Source organism: Melozone crissalis, unplaced genomic scaffold (genome assembly GCF_028551555.1).
Source record: "Melozone crissalis strain CALT ecotype California unplaced genomic scaffold, PUWL_Pcris_2 ptg000013l_1, whole genome shotgun sequence".
In the NCBI taxonomy this organism is placed as follows: domain Eukaryota; kingdom Metazoa; phylum Chordata; class Aves; order Passeriformes; family Passerellidae; genus Melozone; species Melozone crissalis.
Genome location: NW_026535791.1, coordinates 12,626,528 through 12,651,217, shown reverse-complemented (window position 1 = coordinate 12,651,217; position 24,690 = coordinate 12,626,528). Strand labels below are relative to the sequence as shown.

The 24,690-nt window shown below is 38.7% G+C and overlaps 1 long non-coding RNA gene across 1 annotated transcript in view; it reads right to left on the bottom strand.

Moving 5' to 3' along the window:
- Window positions 1-24,450, bottom strand: part of LOC128934098 (uncharacterized) — a 72,081-nt gene extending 47,631 nt beyond the window's left edge. The window contains exon 1 of the long non-coding RNA XR_008482824.1: window positions 24,183-24,450. This is a non-coding gene — a long non-coding RNA (uncharacterized LOC128934098). The remainder of the gene's footprint in view (window positions 1-24,182) is intronic.
- Between the last annotated feature and the right edge of the window lie 240 nt (window positions 24,451-24,690).

The following is a 24,690-nucleotide window of genomic DNA, read 5'->3' as shown; positions in this document are numbered from 1 at the left end:
AAGAGCATGAATGAAACGAATGAAACCATGCTGTGTTCATAAATGGTATGGCAAACGTTTTCAGTTTTGTTTGCATATAAAGAAAAATGCTATTGGAAAGAGTGCTTTGTACTGATAGCAATGTAAGGAGATAGAATTTTTTTAAAAAGACAACTAAAATGTATACATGCATAAAATCAGGAGAATTTTTGAAAATCATGCTCTGCTGTAGCAGAAATACTGAATAACAGTTAATGTTTTTATGGGATAGATACCTACCTATTTTATTAGGTATACTAAATGTACTTTAGATAATCTAAATTATTTGGATTGCAGTAAAATGAATACCATGAAAAACATAAACAGCGATGTTCAGAACTTTTGCTTTATGTATGCATGTGTAAAATATAGTAAAAATAATGGCACTAATAATAGCAATATACGAGAAAATTATTGGAGGTGTGAGTGAGAGTCATTTATGGTGCCCAGAAGTTTTTAACTAGCGTAGTTACCTGCAGGACTTTGCATAATTTGGAGGCCATTAACAAAACACCTTTGCCAGATGTGTGTACTGAGCATGAGGATGACATTACAGACAATGGTTAGAATGCAGAGGACATTCAGAATCTCTAAAATAGTTACACCAATGAGGAGTTTGTGTTGAACAGTAGAAGCAGAAAGTTTTTGCTGAAATTAAGTTGCACTGACTGCAACAAAGTTTATAAAGAAAGACTATATGAAAATTATCCATAGAAAGCAAAAGAATATTAAAACCCATGTAAAACCTGATCTGGCTTTCTGTAGTATACCCTCAAATGATTCACATTGACAGCATAGATTTAACTCACCACTGATTGCTGAAGATCTGTCCCTTTTATTAACAATACAAGGCAACACAGATCCTGACATAATCTGTGACTTAATACTCCTATTCATTTTACAGGAGAGTTGCTATGGACTAGAGCCTTGCTCATCATGAAAAATAATACAATTTTAACAATGGCATATTATTGTTAGAAGGAAGTACATCAAACTGACTTAGCACTGTTTTAGAAAACTAGTTTTGAGAGTACTGTATTGGTGTAGCTTAAGTCACAAAATTATTGTTTCTTTTAATAATACTACTAATCTAAAATTCAGACTTGTAGTTTGATGATAAGATTATTTCTACACTCAACTTTGTGTATTTTTGATTTGAGATTTTTGAGTGATAAAATCTCACTTTAAAAAATCAGTTAAAATGTCTTTCTTTTTAAATCTGTTAGGAACAGTAAGGAAAGCATAGCTGAAAATACTAACAAAACAGGGAAGCTATTTCAGCAAGTGAGTAAGTGTAACAGTAGGGAAACATTTGCCAGAGGAGAATAAATTTGAGTTAATTGCTACATTAAGATGTGAAAACATAATCTATAAAGTCCTGCAGAAAATAATAATGAAAAAATCTGTTCATAAATACAGCTTAGGTAGTGGTGGTCTTGAGAGATGCAATACCACTACAAATTCCAAGAATTGTTCTTTGATTGCATTAGAAACAGGCCTGGCTAAGACATAAATAGAATAAAATTATCTGTAGTTATATATGGAATATAAGGTAAGGGAAACATAAATAGCATTTATAAAACAATCACCCTGCTTGCAGATTCTGCAGATCACATGGCTGGCAGACACAGAAATAATTTCACAAATGAAAATGGAAGAAGCAAAATCCATGAAGATTGTGTTGAAGGTTTGATTCGTTTGACTTTCTCTAGGCCTATGAGGGTCTCCATGATTATCATATATATATACAGATGTATTATATTCATGTTATACATACATATATTGCTGTATATATGGAAATGTATAAAAAGCTGTAAAAGAGGAATTTGAGTTCTGCGCAAGAAGTGCTTCAAAATAGGTTACAGGATTTTTGTACAGTGCTTAAAACAACTGGAAGAAATAGTGAGAGTTAATTCAGTACTGGATCTGATAGTGATCAGGCAAAAAGGAGATACTAGATCTAACATTAAGACCTTATAACTGTACAATACTTCTGGTTTAATAAAAAGGCCAGAAGAAGTGTAAACATACTGTGAAAAACACTGACAGAAAGACTGATAGAATGATTTTGAAGAGTAATAGCAAAAAGCTGGTTCAGAGTAACATTGCAATAGAATAAGAGAGAATCCACTGTAAAAAATGTTTAGTCAAGTATAAAGTTGGAGAAAAAGAAGCAGAACTGGAAAGGAGAACTTTAAACTTGCCATCATGCAAAGAAAGAACAGAAAGAGAGCTCAGACCATGTGATGCTATCTAAGAAAGCCTAATTATCCACTTAATTAGTATAATTTGGCTAATATATTCTGAAAGTATGTAAAAATCTTAAAAGAATACAAGAAAGCAGATTTTTTTCAAGTTTCTTGAGCAGTTAATTTTCCTTTTTTTTTTTTCCCCACAGAATAATACTGAATAAAAGGAAGTCCTAAGACCACTGTCTATGAATTGGATCATTTATTTGAAAAGATAGTTGAAGAAACAGTGAACAATAATGGTAATTGAGAATGTAGAAAAGTGTCTGAAAATATGAAGGGTTCCAGATTCTGTACTGTTGTTCTCCTCAGTGGAGGTAGCACAAGGTAGCCAAGATCCTTTCCTACTCACAGGCTGAGAATTTGCCTGCTTTGGGAAGTCACAGTCAGCCTAACGCTGGCCTGTCCTTCACCAACAGCTCAGTCCTCTGTGCAGGTTTGAGACTGGCATCATATGAAGGTATCTCTCTACCAGTTTTTGGCTACATTTAATTTCTTAGGTCATATAGAAAAGAAAATGCACCACAGCCCAGTTAAGAGCCAGTAGCAAACTACATCTCACGTTTGCCTGGCTAACCCACCTGCTCTCCTGAGCCAGGGTAGCCTCATTTGTACTGCCTGCTACAAGAATCCCTAACCCATGCTATTCCTCAAATCCTGCAGTATTTTACCTGAGTGCTTGTTGGCCTCAGCCAAAAGCACACCCAAGAGCAGGCTAACAGTTAAAGGGTGTGGATTATCACATGGTAGAGTTCATGTGCCCAAGCCCTCTTCAGCTCAGTAACACGGATGTAACCTTAGGAACTACATCCAGTTGGCAATAATTACAACTGCACTAGCTTGTTTTAAATAAAAAATGCAATGGCATGAAAACCAGTAGTCTTACAGACTACTATTTCTTGACCAGAAATCTGAAAAATTGGTAATTTAAGAAAGTCAGAGGACAATAGAAGGGAAAACAGTACTTATCTGATGTGGAAGTATTTTAACATGGAAACTTGAAAGCCAGTCAGATGACTGAATATTCTTTTCAAGATAAGCAAGGCTATAATAAAGAACTCAGCATAGGACCATTTGTATAAATAGATTTTGTTCACTATTAAAATGCAGTTTGGGTCTCATCTACCTTGTAGGATAAAAGCCTGAAATATGCTTGTGGTATTTTATTCTGAGACATTTGAGAAGGAGCTAATGCTGAAGTGGGCATCCTTCAATATAAAATAGTCACCTCATCATGCACAAGATGGGATAAGGACTCTACTGAATATTTATACATCTTTCAAACAAACTGATATGCAGTAATGTCTTGGAATGAGTGCAATCTCTGTATTACTTGGACAGGTGTTCAGTATGTGATATAATTACCATTAGGTTCCAGGTCACCTTTTGACCTGTGAGGTCACCAGTTATTTCCATAGTAATTTCTAATTTTACAGGTTGTAGAAAACTATGCGAAGGCAAAACTGCACAAAAAGGGAAAATGCAATTACTTTCATAGACTTCTTTGTGACCTGGGATTAAGTGCTTAAGTCTGAAGACAAAATAAAAAAGGAAAGGAAAATGTGGCACATCAGACAATGCTGGACCATGATCAATTAGCATTCAATTGAGTATTGTCTTTTAAGTCACTTAGAGGTAAAGACAGGAAATAAACTGCTCAAATAAAAACAAATACATATTCTGAAAGCAGTCAGCTACTCTGGTGTGTGCTGAGGTCATAAAATAACTGAATGAAAGAAACTGGGCAAAATTGTAGGATGCTATAGATCAAAGGAAAATAGCCAAAAGTTTGACATGTAAGATTAGGAGTAGGGATTTGAAAACAGTTCTTAATATTAAATTATTCTTAATGGAACACTGGTAACAAAATAGACCATCATAACAACGATTCAGCATAAATTTGCCTGTAGATTTAGCATTTGGAGAAGTTGTTCTGCAGAAATGCAGGCAGTTTTTCTGGAGGAACAAACCAGCTGATCTGGCTTTACCATATTGCCATGGACCGGATGTGCAACACAGTAGGGAACTGCATTATGAAAAATCCCTTTTGTAGTATGAATGTACAAATCTGTACATTTGGCTTGCTTTACATCAGTAGGATTATGTTTTTGCCAATATTAGAAACTACATTAAAAAAAGGAAGAGAATATCAATGGATAATATAAGAACCTGGAATTAGATGTACATAGAGAATAACATAAAGCAAATCTGTCACACATATTACCTACCTAGCTGCATATAAAGAAATTTTCTTTTTTATAATGACCTTGTATTTTGAAAACGAAGGTGAATTATATAAAATTACAATACTGTGATGCCCTTAAGTATAGTTTTAGAAAATTACATGAAACAGCCAAACAAAATATTTGAAGTTACCCACTTCTCTCTGGAGTACATTATATATGCTAAACTAGTGTCTGAACTGCCAGAACTGGTAGTTCCTGTTTTGAGGTAAAGAGTTGCTTCAAGACTTCTGCAAAAAGAGATTCTGAAAAATCTTACAGCAGATAGGACGAGTGTGCTAAATAAGTCTTCACAGACTGCTTCTCTGTTCATTGTGATTGCATTCAGTGCCCATCGCTCCTGCTTAAATAATCACTTGTTGAAGGATTGCCTGTCTATGTTTCCTGAGGAAGTGGGGGGGACATAGTTTTTAGGAGCTGCTGGAAGTATGGGAGGGAGGAGATAACTGCATTCAGAAGTTTGGCTGAAGGGTAGAGGCTTTTCTGGAGATTGAGATTGGGTGGCTCTGAGCAGGAGTGTAGCGCTGCAAGGAGTCCTTGAGCCTCTTTACTCATTTAGCCTGTTGAGAGCACACTTAGGGATATTTTGCCCATTGATAGATTAACTAGATTACAAAGAACAACTACTGCATTTCAGAAATTCGTTATGAAAGTACACTATGAATAAACTACATGAATAATAAAAAGCCAAACCAAACTGTAGAAACCACTTCTGAGAAGAACTTTCATATGTGATTATGGTATAGTTGCACAGTCTGCGCAAGTGAAGTAGAGCAAAGAAGAGGGAAATCTGGGCTAAATGTCATAAACTGCTCTGCAGTTTATCACTTCTTCTCCCCCTCACCTCCCCTGCCACCCCTGCCACCTTCTTTCCAAGGAAATAATTCAAAGATTCCTGGAATAAATCATCTGTGGTTAGAAAAAAAGTAAAGAGATTGGGATCTCTAATGGCAGGCATTTGGGAGTAAATATGAATACAGACAGTTGCTGCAGAATTGATCTGTTATTATCTTAAATCCTCTATTTCACTTTTCTTGGTCCACAATATTTCTTCTTCATTCACACAAAACTAATTGAAAATAATGCAAAATAGGACATACTTTTACCACAAACTAGTAGTTGTGTAATCATCAAAAAGAGATTCCTAGTGTTCTTCAACTACCAACATCCTTCTAACTGTATTTCAGCAGACATTACCTATTTTGAGACAATAGAGATATGGGCTGAGAGTCAAATCTCCCTTTTATTATACTTGATTCTCCAAGAAAAAACTGGATTTATGCCTGTCTGTCCATCCATCCATCTGTCCACTTATTTATTAAGAATATTAGAATCCTTATTTCAGCTGTTAAATGTAAAACTAAGAATATAGACAAAATCCTTGGTGTGTCCAGTTTTTTGAATAAAGGAAAAAAAAAAAAAAGAAAAAGTGACTTACTTTGTATGCAAAGAAAATTGTCACTACTGATTTCCAAAAAAAGTTACTGAAGGGATGTAGAGGTGTATTTTGTTTCAAGGGTCTGTGGGCCCTACTCCTCTACAGTTCCATAAAATTTCAAGTAGTATGGATACTACCTAGTTTTACATATGAAGCAAAATCAAAGAACATACATGCAAAATTGTCAGAATAAAAATCACTGAGTAAAATTATTTGATCTCTGTGTTAAAATAAAGTCTACAAAAGAAAATTAATTTAATTTTCAGGTGAAGGGGAATCCATAGAAGAACACATGAGTGAAAATGTTTTTGGAAAGCAAGATTTATAAGGCATATTTCAAAAAAGTTGTATTTGTTTAGTCTAGAGAAGAGAAGACTAGGGAAAATAGTAGGATATCTGAAGATTATTGTGAAGGAGATGGTCACCAATGGTCTTTTGTACCTAGTTGCAGAAGGACAAGAAAAAAATTTTCATTTACAGTCAAAAAGAACAGGTTACATATTTAGAAAGTCCTTTTAAGTACAAGGACAGTTAAAGAATGGAACGAATTTTCTGGTGATGCTGCAGCATCTTCCTCATTGACAATTTAGAACAGATTAGACAAAATGTTTCTGTTATAACAATGCTCTTATATCTAGTTTCTTCCATAATTGTTGGCTCCACACAATAGATAACCCAAAATATTAAGTTGTAACTTGAAAAATCAATTTGGAATGTGGACATAAATTTGTATAGTCTGAACACATGGCCAATCATCATAAATGCAGGTTTCTTTTTCTTCTAATAGATGTATTCTTGAATTTTGTATGCCTTTTTGTATTTTAATTTTCACTTATTTAAATTGGAAGTTTATTTATGTATAATTTCTGTTTACAGATCATCAGTAAGGATAAAGCTTCCTACGTGTTCATGCAAGCAGTGCTATTATTCTGCTTGCACTGCTTGGTTTTCTGGTCAGGAAGCTAATTTCAGCATTGCCAATGCCCTTTTTTCTTGAATTCTAGTTCTCTCTAGCACATGCTTTTCAGGTATGTATAGCTTTGTAGGTATTACAGGGAAATATTCTGAATTCAAAACACATGTAGTTTCTTTTAAGTCACATATAGATAAGTAGGGTTTGCTACTTGACAGAATATCTGAAAAAGTCTGATTCCTAAACGAAACCAGAACTTTGATGGTGGATTTTACTTTCTGTGGTTAACAGGCTATTTTTACAGTGACAAATAAAGTCTGTTAGTAATAAAAATGAAACCTAGTATCTATGCTGTGATAATGGAACCCTAAAGTTAAATTAGTTAGTGATATTAGAAAGAATCACTTATATTTCTGCTCCAAACCTCAAGTTATTTTATTTTCCTGTACTCAGAAACAATATTAAAGAAAATGTATGGTTCATGTTACCAACATTCATAGCCTTGATTAAAATGGGAATAATCCATGTATATGCTTTTGTTAGAGCATAAAATATATAACATAAGAACAAGAATATTGAAGGAATAAAGATCATTTGACTATTCAGAATACAAACAGACTTTAGTCTATTCAGAAAACTGGCTATCATGTCTGTTCTCTCTTAGAAATTCAACTTGAAGGATGATGAGAAAAGTATTAATAATTATTGCTGTTGTATTCTGTTTCTGATGAGAAAAGTATTAATAATAATTATCTGTTGTACTCTGCTAGATGTTTGAGGACTTATGTGTTTATATCAAACAGTAATTAAAGTCTTCAAATTAAAGTGTTCATCTTCCAGTGGTTTTTCTTATATTGGTTCTGCAACAGGAAAGGCTGTGAACATTTGCAAATGGACATTTTATTCTATCTTCTTCCCTCAAATTGTGTTAGAAAAGTTTCAATTGTTAGGTGAAGCTGTATTAAAAATGTGAGTATTGTAAAGAGAATCAAATAGCTTTCACTCAGCTAATACCTCAGAGAGGAAAAAAGGAAAGGAGCACCCCTTCACCTTTGTGGCTCATTTTATCTTGTTATCTTGATAAGGAACCAAGGGGTTCCAGTACGACTTTTTTTGTTTAATACTGCACCTGAACCATTTAGATTTACCTGGCTTTAGTTTATGGTTTGTTGGTTGGGGTTTTTTCTGTTGTTTCTTTTTGAAGTAGGAGGCATCTTCTTATGCTGTTTGAGAACTAACTTTGAAAGAGACCAACAAAGTCTTAAAACTTCATGATGCAAGTCGATTTGAATAAAGATTGTTGTCAGCTTGAATAGAATTATTCAAAAATATGACTCACATAGCACTGCACCTTTATATTAGTTCAGTTTATTTAGAAGGAAATCAGTGTAGGTCAGAGAAGTTTTTAGAGGAACATGTCTAGCAAATAACTTTAGAATGCTTAAGTTACAGTTTTTTACAAGGATAGGAAAATATAATTCCTGGATAGAAGTGAATGCTGCTTTTGAGAGGCCTCTAAAAGTTGTGTGGCTTGACTTCTCATGTAAGTCAGAAATGTAATTTCTGATCCAAGGTGTTTCCTGAAGAGAGAATAATGGTTTTAAATTGCAAGATGCCTTAATCAGTTAAACAAATTGAGAAAAAATACTAAAGCTTCTTTTACGTACAATTGAAAACTACAGTTGTCTGGTTTTACTTGTAGGAACTTGCTTCTCAACATGTATATTAATTTAAGAACTTCTGTAATGGAACATTCGCTTTTACAGTTTGAAGTTGCAAATGCAAACTATATTTTTTAAGCTTTCCCATGTAATATTTTATTGAACAGTTAAAAAAATTGCTGACTAAAGAAAGTATTTCTGTAACCAGAGGGGATTTATTAGGATGAGAAATTTAGTTTTCCTGCATGAGGTCCAGTGCAACTACTACAGAAATCAATTCCCAATAAGATGACTGTATCTATTTTGAGTAGTATGGTACTCAGAAACATACAGTTAATAATATATAGATGGATATAATCCCCATTTTGAAAGGTGTTAATGAAATTATCATTGAATAATTTTTAAAATATTACTTACAGATTAAATATGGACGCCCAAAACCAGAATAATTAAAAGGCGGTTAGGAAGAAAAAATATATGCAGTGAGGTAAACAGCCATATGCAAGGAAACTGGAATGATATAATATTTATTTAAGTTGGCAGAAGAATATATGATTGGAGTAGAATTGGTAGAACATGGTGTGCAGTTATTCTGAGTTATTCTATTTTAGCAGATTTAATTATGTAATATAATCCCCTTTTTTAACATAAGTGCAGTTGGACTGAATGAAGTAGCACAAACTGCACATCAGAAAGATATAGGTTGGAAAGTGTTAATATTTAGGAGCGCTAAGGTTTTTTGGCCAGTTTTGAGAAATAAATAAGAAAATGTCAGAATTAAGAAAAATATTTCATTTGAAGAACAAGAAATTGCATTTCTATGCAGTTTTGGGCTCTCCAGACTAATAGTGTGAGGTACAGCAACAGCATAAAGAGATAATGACTTTATTAATTCAGTGTCTGTGTGTGTTAATTTATATAACCCAGTTTTCCATCTAAGTTGGCCAAAACACAGGCAGGTACTTTAATTGCCCAGTTTTTATAAAGAACATGAATAACTTTGGATGCCTCTTTGAGTGGTTGCATAGAAGTGTTTTATTGCTGGTGTGCATGTGCCCCATGAGTGCAAGGACAAGTTATTTGAACAAAAAGGTCCATTAAATGGTATCAGCAGATACTTGAAGCACCCTCATGTCCACTGACCTCAGGGCATTAAAGAGCCATGTGAATACAAATGTGGATGATTTAATTATTTCCATCATACCACAGAGATGGAAATCATGTACTGTGTGATTTACTTAACTTTAGTTGTAATAGTATAATTAATTTCCTACAATAAATTAAGCCCCCTAACGACCTTTAGGGAAATACAGTTTGAGTTAACATACCAGATGTACCTCTTTTTATATGGATAAGGGAGTCATAGGTTACTGGTGTTTAACATTTTCCCTAGCATGATTCTTCAGGGAGCAACATATCCCATAGTAACATTTCCTCTTTCTGAGATGAAACAGAAAGCAGGGAAGGGAGGGAGAGAGTGAAGATTTCCCTTAAACAGCGATCAGTTTATTTCTAAATTCTACAAGTAAAGCTATAGTTATGATTAAAGATATTGTCTCTTTGTCAGTGTCCTAAAAGCTGGGATTCTGATCTTCTGGGGCATATCCATTCTCAGGATACACTTGAATTGGCAGGGAAGTCTGATGGAGGCAAGAGGAATGTGAATCTCAGTACAAGCTGCTGCCCATGCATGTAGAAGGGATAAAATACTCCTCAGCAATATGACATGTCTTTGGTTCATGTATTTTAAAGTTCAGGTCCTGAAAAGACTAATTTTACTACTTGCATACTCTCTGCAGGGCCCTTGATAGTGGCTGGCTTTGTGTTAAGTGCCTTATGTATTTATAGCCCCAATAGTAGTGATTGTCTTTGTATTTCAGCCTGGTGTTATACACAGTGCTGAGTGACTTGCTGGCCTCGTGGCTTTCCTCTCTCATTCTCTAACAAGCTGTCCAGCTTATTAGAAACAACTAACACCAGAAACAGGGTGTCTTCTACAACTGATTGCAGAAGCAAATGTACCATTCCAAATCAGTGGCAGAACCTTCTGTCTCTACAGGAAGGGTGAGAGAGCTAACAGTTCAGTGTCAACTATCAGTGCCTCAGCAATTCTGCTTGCTATTTCAAATTCCAATTGGAGTACTATCCATAATCTCCTAACCAATCACTAATCCTCAGGGATTTTGAACTGCCAGCCTGCAAGATGTCTATTTTTACATAGGGATGCATGCAGCAGAGAAAAGACATTAGATTCCTCATAGGAACTCTGGATTACATTACAGAGTGCTACCCTTGAGTCTTTCTTGTGAACCAAACAGGAATTTTCTGCTGACTTGGTGTTCACCCTGCCTCCTCCCAGAAAAAATAGCCATCACCACAGCCTGCTTCAGAAGATAAAGCATTGAGGTGCAGTACCACAACAGATCATTGATTCAGTTCACAAAAGTCTAAAACTATATCTTCAACAATTTTCAGACTTACAGAAGCAACATCAATTTAAAACATTTTGTTATGGTTTTACTGTGAGACATCATATTATCAAGAGCTTTTTACTTCCCAGAGGAGAGGTTGTAGACAGCAACAGGTCAATTAAATCAGCCTCTAGGTCATCTTTCAAGATCACTAAAAACCTCTCAGCATTCATAGTCTCTCCCAAAACATTTTGTACTTGAGCTACGTTCTGAAAGCACAGCCTTGCAATGACCTGGTACTTGCTGCATCAGGTGTCTGGGGTACACAAAGGAGTCCTCTCCTCATTAAGCTTTGAATGAATTATACTCATTACAGTGTTGCCTTCTTACCTTGAAGTACCAAGGATCTGGGGGACAGACAGATCTATTCAGAGACAAGGATTTGCTCACATTCAAAATCTTTGTGGTGCTTAGGAAATGCCTGCTCTCCATATAAATATTTCAGTCAGTACTCTCTGCCTTGAACAATAAATAAATTTGGGGTTGTTTTTCAGGGACTTCCCAAACAAGTACCAATAGTCAACATGATAATTAATCATATATTGTTGTCAACAAGCCAGTGAGGGGCAAGACCATCCTCAGGAGCTTTTATGTGACATACAGCTCTAAGTTAAGGCAGTCAGAATGAGGAAACATTTGGGATTAGAGCTGAAAATGTTAGAGCCTTGAGCCTTTCTACCGTTCAGCATATCTAGCCATCATAGCAGGGAGTCAATGGCACTGATCTGTCTTCCGGAGTCACATTTTTCAAATGAGGACTTCGAAATGTGTGCTTGCTCATAACAGATACAAATAGGTGTCCTGTTCTAACTAGAGGGATACTGAGAACTCCTGACAAAATGTTTTGTTTACTTGTTTATGACATGGGCTTTGTGTGCCTTTTTTTATCTTTCTTTGTGTGTTGTAAAATTTTCAGTACATTCTCTTTACCTGCTTAGCCAGACATCCCCTTCTGAAATAATAATCAGATCCTGCAGCCAAACCTGGTATGATTATAGCTGATAGACAGGGCGTTGCCTAAGTGAAATCTGCTGACACAAACTATTTTGCAACCGTGCAGATCATTTTGTGTCAAATAGAGTCACTTTAACTAGAGTTACTCACAAACCTGAATGAAAAGACTTTCTGTTTGAGTATCCTGGCATGGTCAGTCTCCCTTAGCCTCTTCTACTTCAATAGTACAGGACTGTTAAATAATTTGAACACTAAGTGGAGTTTATATAATTTCTCTAAAAGTGCATTTTTCAGTATTCGCTGCTTATCTTCTTCTGTTTAATGATACAATATACCTTAACTTGTAGTAAGATTTAGGAAAGGCTTTAGTTTATATTTTTACCTAACAATGGAGACCTGTCTTACCTGTCTGTATGATTTTTTACTAATAGAAACTGTGTTTTCCTGTCTGCCTGAGAAATATTTTTGTGCCTTGTAAAACACATGGCAGGGAAAATGGGAGAATACTGCATGAGTTAAGAATCTCCTACTGAAATAATAGGAAACTCTCACAAGCTTCTGTGGTTTTCATTATGATGTTAACTGTGCCCACTTAAGGTCTACTCTAGAAACAATGTCCTCCTCCTTTAGAGGAGGCTTGAACTACTTTAGCTTCAGTTTTCTGCTTCCAATTTTAGATAAAGTTTACAGTGATTCCTTGAGTTTTAGTTATTAGCAAGTAATTTTATTGGAATGGGGCTGATTTCTGTGCAGTGGCAAATTTTCTTCTTTTTATTTCCACTCCGCACGATTCTTTTAGATTCTGCTTGCAGAAAGACCAGCAGGGTTTTAAGAGCACAATATGCATGACTGCATCTTTTCCTCTAATGTATCTTTCCTAACAGTGGAAAAGAATGGCTCTCTCAGAATGTGCTCATCTAGGCTTCCAGTTCCCCAGGATCTTGGAAGGACTTCTTTGCAATAGCAGCTTCAGCATCTGCCACAGATAGCAGGCAGACTGGTGGTGGATTGGCAGAGCTAAGAAGAAATAGATATCCAGCCCTGGGGCAATGCAGTCCTCTTCAGACGCTGTAGCTACAGCACCCCTCTAAAAAACAGCAAAATTTGCATTTTCAAACCAGCAATAAATGTTTTAAAGTCACAAACAGAAAGGATGGACAGAGGTCAACTTTCCACCTTCTCTAGCAATGAAAAAATAAGGGTGCATCAGAGGACAGCAATAGGTCTCTTTGAAGTAAATAATACAATAAGTTGTATTACTTTATATGCTCATGGGTATTATACTCACAGCATTCCTTTACTAAAGACAGTACAGATTACCAAAGTTCTCACAAACTAAGGAGAGACTGCATAAGGCCCTGGAGGAGAGATCTAGTGAAAGTCACTGACTGGACAAACCACATCAGGTACAAGAAACCTTCCAAGCTAAAACAAAGTTGGATGCTTTAATGTATGGGCATTATCAAATGTTCTTGTCCTGGTCCTGCTGTTCACTGAGGGAATATTTGGATAAGAAGTGGCTTTTGTCAGCTATTGGACATGGTTAAATGGGCCAAGTGTATGCCTGGCCTGAACCAGTCTGACCTCTCTAGTATTCTTAAAACAGTTTGTTTAGGAATCATGACCTACTCCCAGTCTTTGCAAAAATGAAACAAAATACTTTCAGGACTGTGCCTTCTTTGAATTCAATCAACAAGAGTCAGCCTTAGTCATTCTTATTCCTTTTACTGCACTCTCAACTTCCCAATCTGTAGTATTTCAAAGATTTTTTGACATATGTTGATGAAATGCTTCTACCTCTTTTTTTTTCTCACCTAATCTTGCCCTTCCTTAAATCAAACTTTACTCATCTTTCTCTCTCTAGAGTCTTGTTGATACCATTGTAATTCTGAGTAGTGACTTTTCTTGTTCCTTATACTGGCTTTCAGATTCTCTTTATTACAGAGAGGAAATCTTTGAGCAGGGCAATGAAAAGAGCAAGAAAAATCCATGGGATTCTATGGATCTATGGATCCATAGAAAACCCATGGGATAGTGTTGTTTCCATCGCAGTAATTTGGGAGGAGGAGGAATTTTGTTCTCATCCATCTTAAGTGAATATATCAAATCCACAGATCTGCAATACCAATCTGTAAGTCATGTTCCAAAATGCAGCAAGCCAGAATCACAACTATAGGAAATTCTCAGAAATAACTTTCCTTCCTCTTTAAACTTGGGAAGTCCTGACAGTAGGTTTATCCTTCTAAGTCACTTTGCAAGGACAAGGAAGTTTTATGATAAGTCTATTTTTAGCAGAGATTAAGATGGTGAATTCTTATGTTCAGTTCCCTGGTTAGCATGAAGTCTGTTCAGTTTTCAGTAGATAGGCATAGATGCAGCTATAACTTGAGGAAGAGAACAAAGGGTGGAGGAACAGGGAAGGATCTAGAGTTCTTCAATGCATCCTTTCACCTTTTCCCTCCTACTGCTGGTAAATCTGCCCCTGAACAGCCAGTGCATTAAAGAAACAGCCTATCCTGATTGGCTTCTTACTTCTAGTGCCTCAGGTATTGAGGAGATGAAGGCAAACCTCTGTGCCAGGGCTCTGTCTCTTTAACTTTGTATGTGCACCAGCAGGCACAGTAGGGACCCATGCTGGTTTCAACATATTATAGTATAAATGGCTATAAGAGAAAGGAGGGAACTCATGTTTTCTGTTACTTGTGTGGTCTCCTGGAACGATTAATATTGTTTCATGAGTTCTATATGTAGGCTTTCTTAAAATTAAAAGTTTATTTCTTTAACAAGACCACTTAAAATTAATTATGAAATTAGGGCAGCCAGTATTAAGGTTAAATTTACTATAGTATTTTAAAATAACAAAATAAAAATACCATGCCACACATTTTTCATGCCAAAGTTTTAGATAAAGTCAAACCACTGAAGGGGTGGAAGTCACTGGCAGAGCATTTGGAATTATAACCTGCAAAATGTGGAACCAGCTTCTGATGGCTTCTCTTTTTCTCTTTTAAAGTACTCATCTACTTTATATTAATGACTAGTATGTTCAAAATTGAAAAACCTACTGGGAGATGAAAAAGCAGGTAATTCATTTTTTCTCATTAGGTCCATGAATGGAATCTGAAAGAGGATGAGATGTACTAGTTGTACAGTCTTGAAGGTCATGCTAGCCAGAAACAATAACCTAAGTTCCCCAACTAGCAGTGATTCATCCTTGTTGAATAAATCAGTTTTCAGTACAGTATGTTCTGATAAGTTTTTTATTCTTACATGTTGTGTACATTATAGATGTTTGATTTAACTGAGAAAAAATTAAGGTCTCTTTTGCTACATTTAAATTTAATTCCATTTTCCATCTACACACACACTTTTATAAATTATAATTGGAAGACAAAGTCACGGTAAAGAGGAGCCATTATACTGTCTATCATAAGATGTAAAAATTAAGAATAAGAAGTTTCTTATATAAATGATTAAATAAAAATTGTGCAGGCATGGCATCACAATCTAGATAGCAAAAAGAATAATACTTTGTAAAGAGGATATATTTAATTGAATAAGGGTCTTTAAAATGAAAGGGGAAAAAGGAAATATAAAACTGGGCCAAAATAGACTGCATAAGGCAAGGCTATTCTCTTTTCTGTTTTAAAAGGTAACTAGAATTGGTAATTGAACTCAGAGACACCAAGCAATTCACCCAGTCTGCCGATAACATGCACTTGTAGTTCTGGGTCCTAAACAAACACAATATGGGCCTTGCAAGTGCTTTAGAAAGGCCTGGTTAATAATCAGTTGTCAGGGGTCGCCTCTGACCCGCGCGGGCCCTCCTTCCCAGGGAACAAAACGCAGCATCTGCTGCCTGTTGGAGCCATCCAGCTCTGCGGTGCGGAGCTGAGCCCTGCCACCCGCCTGCCTCGGCTCTCTGGCTGCGTGCGGCAGGGAAACCTGCGTCTGCAGCTTGGCTTCAGAGCCAAGGAAAGAGAGCTGGGCAGCTGGGCTACTGAGAGCTGCCTCACTGTAAGCTAGAAGGAGATGATCTGGGGTTAGGTGACCCTGACTATCAAGTGTGTTGTCTTGACAAACAGTAATTGCTTGACAATTGCGCTAGGCTTGGGAAACGTACGTTATCGTGTTCGTGCTGTATCTACTGATAGAGATTGTTTTCATTACACATACTGGATATTTCTAACTCCGCTGAAGCTACTGATGTGTGAAAACATAGATAAGTTCAAACTAGAGGTCTGGAACTTGAAAGTCTTAAACTTGAAGGTCTCTTCTTTGTTTGAGTTACTCCTTTTGGCTAGAGGATGTCTGTCTTTAACTCAAGAATCAGTCTATGTCCAGTATGTCCAGCATCTACAGTGGTCTTTCAAATGCTGGGTTGTTTTTTTGTTTTCTTTTGGTTTTTCATTTTGTTTTGTTTTGTGGTTTGTTTGCTTTGTTGTTGTTGTTGTTGTTGTTGTTGTTGTTTTTGAATGCTGTCTTTGTTAGAGCTGGAGGAGTTTCAATGAGAGAATATCTTAGTTTTGTGTTTGGTGAATGCTATTGTCATCATTATTTCCCTGTATAGGTTTCAGCATTAAGGCTGTTGGACACATTATTAAGCAATCTACACTCAGGGCTCAGTACTCAAGGCATATGCAGAATTTCAACATTAATTACATATTTTATACTTGGTAAGAAGAAGGTTTTTTTTTATCTGTACTGTAACAGAACTTCCTTTTGAACTACTGTCTACAGTTATGGTTTCCTCCCCTTTCGGCAGAAGTTTCAGTGGTAATATAAATGTGAGCCTCTTCCAGTTGAAAACAATCTTATTTTATTTGAAATACGGTATTCCTTTTTCTGAAAACTTGCTGAGTCTCTCCCTGAAATAATCTCATCTTTTTATATTTTTCCTTACCCCTTAATATGTCTGCTTAAGTATTGAGAAACTTCACAAGTACAAGAAAAGTGTAGGGAAACACACAAGATTATTGGAAATTTTTGTGGGGTATAGATTGCTAAAATAAAAGAAAGGAAGGGTAGGAAGCATGCAATGTATAGCACTCACAGGAGCTCAAGTGGTTAGGGAGATGTATTAAAGAAAGGCAGCAGGAGTCTGTCAGGGGTCAGTACATGGTCATTCATGACCTCAGGGGCATAGAGATGTAGAATCCTTGTGACATGATTTGCAAGAGAATGTGTGGGCTTCGATTCACTCATTTACACAGCATCAGAAGTAAATAGGAGACTGCTTTCTTATTTGATGAAGACTTCAGTCACTCAGATCTGCATCTTCCATTAAACTTCTTATCTTTCCTTCCATTTTCGTGTGCCTCTTTCCTGTTTCCAGCAGACTCTCCCTCTAGAATGATGACTCTTAAGCATAAGAAAAAAGACAGTTTTGCTATTACTTGTAAATTTGTTGTCATATGACACAACCTGTCATTATTTTCCTTCTTGCTTTCAAATGAAATATCTCCAAGTCTGCATGTTGAAATTGTGTATTATTTGCAACTACAATTGTAGTACCTAGATGTAGTATACAACTTTTTATCTGTAGACCTCAAGCTTCTTTGAAGCCTTGAATGAGATTTTGTTCCTTTAGAACTCTCAGAGCTCAGGTAAGAGTGGCTGAGGCAAGACTAAACAGGATTTATTCCTTCTCGCTGTTAGGCCATTTGACAGATAGATACAGCTCTTCTAGCCCCTGAGTGCCACAGGCTCAGCACAGCATTTATGCAGTGCTTTGTGCAGACTCCTTCTCCCAGTGCAAAACTTGCCCTATTCCCACAGGAGCTGGCTTATGGCTTCCTTCCACAGCTCCTGCAGGAGGATCCCTGGGTGAGATATGAGGCTTTTAGTGCCCTTTCCCAGTCAGGTCTTAGTTTCTAATGTGAAGAGAGTGGAAGACTGGTGAGAATTTCAATCACTGTAATTTTGGGTTTCTTTTTTTATGTGGAGATATGATATGGCATGGGAACTCCCCTTAAGAGAGACCTTCAGAGTTGGATTGGCCTCTTGACATCTGTTAGGCATTGCTAACTAGGCACCTTGCCTTGGGAACTGTGAGTTTTATATTTTGAAAAAGACAAATGTACAGGTAAACAAAATGTTGCTTAACACTTATTTCAGATCTTGGAATATTTTTGACTTTTATAACCCTGGTATGTGTAGCATGGGCACATCCTGTAAGCATTATTTTATCTCTTAGATTCAGTGAGATGTAGGACTGTTTTAACTGTCCCTATCATAGAATGGAAAAGCCATTGGTGAAATTCTGAGTCAAGGACAGGATTATGGCCTTTGTTTAGACTCCCATTCCAAACTTTGGCCAAAGCACTATCCATCTTCCACCTTGGTATAGATTTAACATCAGCAGTGTGATTTAACTTGAAGTGTCTATAGGAGCAGCAACCAGAAACCTGTGCTCAGACAGTAGGATGAAAGTCAGAGCAAATCTATTCTTTAATGTGTTAATCAATCCTCTTTATTTAAGCATATTCAGGAAATTATAGTAAGTTGCTTAACTTACCTTTTAATTTATTTACAGGTCTACTTTGCCTGTAGTGCTGAGCTATTGTGATAGTTTGATTTTTATGATTTGCATCAAGTGTGAAGCTTTCAAAGCCATGTGTCAAAGGTAAGTTGTTTCAATAATACTGATATTTGTATATGTCCCTAAAAATATTGTATGTTTATGGGAGAAGTTTTCATCACTTTATTGAAGACTCAGCTCTGTTGAGAAGTCACAATCCTGAGTAAAGGGTGTTATGAAGCAGTAGGAGCTCCTGCAGGGAGCTCTGACAGATATTTTCTCCCAGTGCTTGCCAGTGTAGTGAGGAAGTGTGCGTACTGCACCAGCTTTTAAAATAGTGCAACCTGATCCTTTCTTTACAGCTCAGAGGATGGGGATGGGGAGTGAAGGTGAAAGAATAGGAGTCCATATTCTCCTCCTCCTCATTTTGGGTCTGGTTTTCTTTATTGAGTGAAGAGAGCATTAATTGTGCCTGACTATTATGAGAAAGGACCCTTTGCTCTCACCCTTCACATTTCTTGTGACATAAGCCAGGTTTAATCTCATCCATGTTAGGAGAAACTAAGAACACTTTGCAGTGTCATAATGAGATTCCCCCTCATTTTCATTTTCCCTCAATGGTATGTAAATCATTGCTTGTAAGGGATAAAAATCTGTAGGAGTTATGAAACCAAAGTGATTGCGCCAATGTGGAACTCCTAGTTAGCCTGCAGTGTTTATCACTCTCCTTAGTGTAATAAAACTGAGAAGAAACACACTTCAAAACAAAAGAGGCCATCTAATTTTTATCTATCTAACTAATAAAAGTAAAATTGACAAACTAATTTAAATTACAAACCAAATCTTTAAAAACAAGGATGGACAATGTGTAAGTCAGGAAATTGTTTTGCTGAGTGTTTCACTTGTGTATAGGGTTTAAAAAGTTATCCAAATATAGGAGTTTATAAATTTAACTTAGGAAGATTACCAAAATTAATATTTAGTCAGTAGTTGTGACAGCAAATCAGTACAGTGGGGTACAGTGGAATCTTTTTGAATTTTATTGTTTTATGAAAAATTATGTTCATGCAAATAATACATGCAGACAGAAACGAGGATACTGAGTCCTTAAAAAGTACAGTAGTCTCAATAATCTGTTTTTCTAGCTAGTGTTGACTAGTTTTCAGCATATTTATTTTTTACTTCTTTCTGGAGTTTAAAGGCATATGTCTCATCTGGCGAACTACTATTGACTTCTTAATTTCCATTCATCAAAGTATTCATTTGTACCTGTAATCCATGCTAAGAACACTTTTTTGAGTCTGTGCTAGGTGTTATCTTGTGTACACATTGTGGACACATTTTGAAGTGATGTCCTGTCTAGCTAATATTATCTATACACGTGTTGTATTCACAATGCTAACTGTACAGTTAAAAAAATACTAATGTGAACTAAAATGGTACTTTAAATTGTTACTTTTTATGAAGCATTAATGCCAAATTTGAAAACTGCTCTATTAGACATCCATCAATATAGTTAGAGGGTAAGACCCAGAATCTAAAAGTAGGTTCAAGAGAAGGAGCTGAGCAATATGAGATACTAGATATGAAACCTGCATAAGGGTTTATACAAGAATGCTGTCAGCCCTTAGTTAGAAGTATCATGCCATCACTGGCCAACTGCTGGAAGGAAGCAAGAGTCTTCCTTTCTTAACCACTTTCCACAAAACACCAGTTACTATAAAAGGATAGCTGGATCTATCCTTCTTTCTTCCTGCACCTCAGGCTCCATTTTTAAAAACTTCTTTTTCTCCCCCTGTATTTCATCCATTGTAAATAACCACTACACTTTCCTGCTGTAAGTAGTATTGTCATATGGCTGCAACAACATAAAATGGACATTTTGGATAACATAAGAACTGGGTAGAGGCTTCTAAAAAGCAGTAACTGGACTTGCAATCTTGTTATTATGCATGGCTGCTGCTTGTTAAAGTGCTACTGTGCAAAAGCTGAAACACTGGAACTGCCTGCTTGCAGAACCAGGAAGACTGTGCTGTCTGAATCAGTCAAATTTCCAAATGTAAGTTAGTAACACTGTTTACAAATGAAAAGATGGAAATGTGTCTAGAGTTTTAAATGAAAGCTGTAGAAATCCACAGCATAGGCCTTTATGGTGATCAGAGAAAACTTATTGTTATCGTTAGGAATTATAGGGCATTAAAAAACAAACAGACAAAAAACCCCTGGGATCCTATATACAGAATAAGACTACAAAACAAAACAAAAAAGTATCAGACATCAAATGGTACAGACAGACTGGTCACATATACAGTAATGCAGCAGTAGTTGACTGATAATCTTTTTCAAGTGTGAAAAAAGGAAAGGAAGGGTCATTCGGCTAATAATGTGCTAAATTACTCATTTATGTACTTCAAGTATGAAAAGAAAAGCAGAGTTAGGTAAATTAATAACAAACAAGCCTTATTTTTATAAACACAAAAAATTATCTTGATCTTGCAGACTTAAAAAGCTTTCCTCCTGTAACATTAAACTGAATAAAAAACTACATACTGTACATATTAAAATACAGGTTTCAACCCCAGTCACTTACTACAAATTCACTCTTCTTTGAACTCTAGTAACCCGACTCTAATCTCCAAGGAGTTTTGAAAGTTAAACCAGAAAGGACTGACAGTGTGAGGAGGTGTGTGTGTATGTGTGTGTGTGCATAAACACATGCACACATATACCTTGTTACCTAATTGATAAATTTAAGATATAAATATCTTAAAAGAGAAAGTAGGTTGATACCTAATACCTTTATGTGTGGGATATTGAATTGACATTTGTTTATTATCTCTGGGAGTGTGACAGATCTGTGGAACAACTAATACCAGTTCAAGGCCAGAATTTAGGGGAAAGTCAGTTTGAGGTAGGCAGAAACTTAGCTCATGGTGGTGGGAGTTGGCTCCAGTTCCTGTGCCTCAGTCATGAAGCCATGTCCCTACCCAGGCTGCTTTTCCTATCCACCTAATACATCTAGCCACCTTTTGTTTTCAGAGAACAGGCAGTGTTGGGGCTTGCTTTGTACTGTTGCCACTTCAATTCTCTCTGTGTCAAGCTGCAGTTCTGCAGCCTGGCAGCAGCACTCGAGCTCCAAGTGCAGCAGGAGTAGGGAGCCCTGGAGGAGCCAGTCCCAGCTCTCGGTCACTGGCCAGCCCATTGCTTGTACAAGTTAGCATGCTTAAGTTGACATTGATCCCTCAAGGGACTAGCTACCAGCTAAACAAAACTGGAGCACAGGGCTAGCCAAGCATAGATTCTCTGTGACCCTGTGTCAGGACCTGTCATCCTGTTGTAAAAGCCAGCTATGTTACCTCCTTGCCCTCTGAGACTCCCAGGGAATCCCCAAGTAAATGAAGAGGGGAGTTATTTACATCTCCTTCATGTCTCCAGACCAATCTTTTCTTTTTCTTAAAAACAAAACAAACCAAAACCAACCAAAACCCCAAGAGATAATGGAGTGCTTTAAAAAGGCGTATTTGTTCCCTTATGAAGGCATATTCCAAAAAGCAATAATAATTTAATCTATTAATTATAGATAATGGAAAATGTGGCAACATCTCTGTGGTTAAAGAAGTGAGCATACTGTCATTGACGGTAGCACAACTGTTGTACACAGCTGGGAAAGGCAGACACATTGGAATATTACTGGTGGTTTAGAATATTTAGAAGCCAGGAGTTCTACTAAGTCTGTTTAATATGCTGAGGGTAGAAACGCTCGTTTGCTTTTGCAGAGGAAATAGAGCAAAGATACACCACAGCAGAGAAAGCTAGCAGGACAAAGGAGATACTATTGACTCATTCCAGACTGCCGACTTAGCAGCTCAACTTTGTTTCCTTTTAACTTTTGTAACAGTAGGAGCTCAAAGCTTCTCAGTCTATTTTCTGCACAAATAGAAACACCCAGACTTCAAAAAGTAATATGCTTTCAAGAACCCCAAACCATTAACACATTAAAAACCGTGTGTACTACTAAACAAGGCTTCGTGGTTACTTGAATTTTGCACGAAGTAGATGCTGGTGTTTTGGTAGTAATTTTTACACTGCTGCATTCTGGCAGACAATTCTCGACAAATATCAATTTGTAAAGCACTTTTTGTTGGTTTTAGTGTGATACAGTTTTATTGACTTTGCAGTGGGTAAGTACTGCTTCAATATTTTCACAGGCTGAGTAAACCCCACGACACTTTTTCCCAACTCAGTAGCACATGGCAACAAGTTTCTAACCCTATAACATTACACTTGTAACACCGGGGAAAGCACATGATGTTTGATATTTCGATTGATATTTCGATTTTGTCCTCGGTACTGAAGTCTATATACCTTAAAAGAAAAAATTATTGTCCACTTTGGACAACCGAGTGTCCAGGGCCATCGATATGACAGCTTCTACGCTGACGGTGTCCCTGTCCCAAAGTCCCATCAGGACCGTGCTCCCCGGTGAGAGACCGGCCCCCGCGGCCCCGCTGTAACTTCACAGACACCCCAGGCTTGCAAATACACCTCGCCTCTCTCACGAGTTATCCCTTCTGCAGCGTGCGCCTAAAACGTCACACAACGTCACAAACAAACCCATCGGCATCGGCTGGAGCGTGTGAGTTGGATTTGACTTTGGATGCGCCCGGCCCCGCGCCCCGCAGCCCCCTCGGCCCCCTCGGCCGCGCCCCGCGGAGCCGCTGCCGGCGCCGGTGCCGCGGGGCGGGGGCCGGGCCGGGCGGGGCGCCCCTGCTCTGCCGCGGCGGCGGGGCCGCCCCCCCCGTTGGCGCGGCGGGCTGTCACTCAGGCGACGTCACAATACGCCTGTGTGAGCGCTGTAAACACTTGGGCGGGCATGTGTGTGTGTGTGTGTGTGTGTGTGTGCGAGTGACGCGGGGGCGCGCCTCCCCGCCCCCCAGCTCCCCCCCGCCGCCCCCAGGGTGGCACCGAGCCGGCCGGGGGGGCGTGAGGCGCGCCCCCGGTTGTTTCCCTGCGCGCATGGTAGCGGCACGAAAGGTAGCATCACTGGAGCAGGGGATGATGTAATTCTCCCTCCGGCCAGTGACTGCCTGCGCTTGCACCGATCCGACTTGCAAACCGGAGGGGGGGTGGTTTTTTTACGCGTGATCGTATCAGCATCTCCTGACGGCGCACCCCCCCCCAACGCCGCTTTAAATCCCGCTCCGCTCATCCCTCCCCTCCCCGGGGCACGGAAGAGGGATGGGGCTGGGGGAGGAGGGGAGCCCCGCGCCGTGTGTGCAGGGTAAACACGCCAGCGAGCGCCGCGCCGAGCAGTAAACAAGTCTGAGGTGCCCTCCGCCGCACGGCAACTTGCTGCGGGCGGGGTGTCCCCCCCGCACACACACACGCACGCACGCACACTCACTTCCCCCTAACAAAAGCCCGTTTAATATCAGCGTCAGCTTTTGTTCGGCGGGCGGCAGCCGCCGTCCCCTCTCCCGATCACCTTATTTCACCGGGCGGCCCCCCCGGCCAAATCCACGGGTCCCCCACGCCGCGTTCCCCCTGCGCGCATCCCCGCTCGCTCCGCGGCGCTGTCCCCTCACCGCCTCCGAAGCTCCCCCCGCTTCCCCGGAGCTCCCGGTCCCTGCTGCCCGCTCTCTGGGGCAGCAGGCAGGTAGGCGAGCAGGCGGCCCCCCCCAGTTCCCGAAAAGGCAGTAGCTAAATGGCACTTACTGTCAGGAGAGAGGGCGAGGGAGGAAGCTCTTCTCTCGGTGCAAAAGCAAAATAGCCGCTCGCAGGACGTTGCCAGCATAGGAGGCAGCAAGAGAAAATAAAAAAGATCTTCCAGTAGAGAGGGGGGGAGAGGGAGGGAAGGAGAGAGAGGGAGGAAGGGAGGAGGAGGATTCGCCTTTTAACCAGAGAAAAATAAAATCAAAAAATCACCTCGTGTGTGTCCCCCCCCGGTTGCCTTTTTTGTGCAGTTTCAGCAAAGCTGCGAGGAAGTTGGTCCTTTTGTTCCACTATTTATAGATTGCGTCAACATTGCGAAAAGGAGAAGGCGGAGCGGTGGCACTTACTCCTCGCTGAGGGGTGGTGGGGGAAGATATCGGGGTGGAGGGGCGGGGCGGGGGGGGACGGGACGTGCAAGCCCGGCGAGTACAGGCGACTTCAGCGCTCTCCCCCACCCGCCGCCGCCGCCGCGACCGCGGGAAGAGCCGGGCGGTGCAGCCGCGGCGGCGGC